At 57.6% G+C, this 2500-nt stretch overlaps 1 non-coding gene across 1 annotated transcript in view; it reads left to right on the plus strand.

Annotated features, from left to right (window-relative positions):
• Nucleotides 1–2454: 2454 nt before the first annotated feature.
• Nucleotides 2455–2500, plus strand: part of LOC126446743 (small subunit ribosomal RNA) — a 1910-nt gene continuing 1864 nt past the window's right edge. Inside the window, exon 1 of the ribosomal RNA XR_007583442.1 lies at nt 2455–2500. This exon is cut by the window's right edge and continues 1864 nt beyond it. This is a non-coding gene — a ribosomal RNA (small subunit ribosomal RNA).

Genomic DNA, 2500 nt, shown 5'->3' on the forward strand with positions numbered 1-2500 from the left:
ATGTTGCGCCTTAACCTAACCTATGTTGCGCCTTAACCTAACCTATGTTGCGCCTTAACCTAACCTATGTTGCGCCTTAACCTAACCTATGTTGCGCCTTAACCTAACCTATGTTGCGCCTTAACCTAACCTATGTTGCGCCTTAACCTAACCTATGTTGCGCCTTAACCTAACCTATGTTGCGCCTTAACCCAACCTATGTTGCGCCTTAACCCAACCTATGTTGCGCCTTAACCCAACCTATGTTGCGCCTTAACCCAACCTATGTTGCGCCTTAACCCAACCTATGTTGCGCCTTAACCCAACCTATGTTGGGCCTTAACCCAACCTATGTTGGGCCTTAACCCAACCTATGTTGGGCCTTAACCCAACACACGTTGGGCCTTAACCCAACACACGTTGGGCCTTAACCCAACACACGTTGGGCCTTAACCCAACACACGTTGGGCCTTAACCCAACACACGTTGGGCCTTAACCCAACACACGTTGGGCCTTAACCCAACACACGTTGGGCCTTAACCCAACACACGTTGGGCCTTAACCCAACACACGTTGGGCCTTAACCCAACACACGTTGGGCCTTAACCCAACACACGTTGGGCCTTAACCCAACACACGTTGGGCCTTAACCCAACACACGTTGGGCCTTAACCCAACACACGTTGGGCCTTAACCCAACACACGTTGGGCCTTAACCCAACACACGTTGGGCCTTAACCCAACACCGTTGGGCCTTAACCTGCTCTGTAATTGTCATACGACGCGTTAAATTAGTGTAGTGTTGCCTAACTGCAACCCCCGCAATATAGTTTGCTACTCGCACTGCCCGGTCCCCAGTGTATCGCTTCATGTTAAACACCTTGCAGCTATACACTGTAATGTGGATGGCAGCAGGACGTACATGCTCAATGCCCTTTGCAGTTGTTCATTGGCATTTGCAGTTGTTCATTGGCATTCGCATGGCGAAGCACTTAGCCTACGCTGTGGTACGGCCTGTGTCAACTGTCCGCTGATGTTGTACGTCCAAATCACACACTGTACTGCACATTGGTCCTCATGTACTGAATGATACATCGTGGTACATGTGACCGTACAACGACTGCGCCAACAACGGCGAACCATGCGGTCCAAATGTTGTGCACTCAGCTACGTGTCGTCTCCCTATAAGAGCTGGATTGCAGTGTGGTATGCCCTGGATGGCGATCAGCATGAGCCGTCTGTTGATGTAGTGGCGCGTGTTGTCAGACGTAGTCGTCTCTTCTCACACACCGTGATAGCATGGTGCACTGCGTTCCACATCTGCGACATGCGACAGAGGCCGGTTGACAGTCGTTCGCGCAATGGACATCGCATACGTACGGGGGCCACCTTCCACGTGTTCGCGAAGCGTGCACATGTTGTTGCGTGTATGTGGGCAGACATAGTGTGTCGTGACACCTGACACAGGCATGCAACAATCGTTGAATTTGCAAATGGCGATGGACGCCTACGTTTGCTGGTGACGTTACGCAAATGAACAACTGGTAAACCGTTGTGGTGCGGTTGTTCTCGCTAGAGGTGAATCAGTGATGGCGACGATCGGTTGAGCTACCAACCGGTTGTTCCAGCGATACCCACCATGCCCACGAACGTGAATGGCATCTGGGTGTGAAGCGATACGCGGCGGTGGCTGGGTGGGACCGTCCCCGGCCGGTGAGGGGGGGCCTCCCGGCGTGCTGGCCGCGCGGTGCGTGGGCGCACGCGCTACAGCCGGCTGGTGGGGGCGGCCAGTGGCAGGCGCGCCGGCCGACGGAGGCGGCAGGCGGCGCAGCTGCGCGCCGGCGCACCCTGCACGCGGCGCCGTGCGGCCAAAGTAGGTCCTCGCGGGCCCGGTGCGAAGCGCGGTGGACATCTGCAGTGTGCTGGTCCGATTGAGGACTGTGTGCGCTGAGGATGCGCCGCCGCCCGGCGCTCGGCGCCGCGACGCCGTCTGCTGCTCGGTCGCCTCTGCGGTTCTCGCAGGTGGTTTGTATCGCAGCTGTGCGGACGTGTTGGCGCGTGCGCTGTGCTGGGAGAGTTCGCTTCGGCACCCAAGTGGGGCTTTTGTCCTTCTGTGGCGCTGGCGTTGGAGCTGCCGGTCACCGTAGGTGGCGCGTGTTGTCTCCCGCCGGCAATGCCACGACAGCACGCTCCCGGGCCTCTGTCGGCAGCGGCAAGCTCAGTTGGGAGCACGGGTGGTCGCACCTAAAGCGTCTACTCGCCAAACCCCGGGCGATTGCGCCTCTCTCGAACCCGACCAAGTACTTAGGACGGCGCTGCGCGCCGCCGGGACCTGAGAGGGTTTCGAGGTGTATGGTGCAGGGGAGCTCAGCCTCCTCCTGTTTGCAGAATAATTGAGCGGACGCTTGCGTGTTCGCGCGGGCCCCCGGGACACACTCCCGGGCGGCCGGCTGCTCAGCTCTAGTTGACGCAGCTCCCTGGTTGATCCTGCCAGTAGTCATATGCTTGTCTCAAAGATTA

This window comes from Schistocerca serialis, unplaced genomic scaffold (genome assembly GCF_023864345.2).
Source record: "Schistocerca serialis cubense isolate TAMUIC-IGC-003099 unplaced genomic scaffold, iqSchSeri2.2 HiC_scaffold_425, whole genome shotgun sequence".
Classification (NCBI taxonomy): Eukaryota; Metazoa; Arthropoda; class Insecta; order Orthoptera; family Acrididae; genus Schistocerca; species Schistocerca serialis.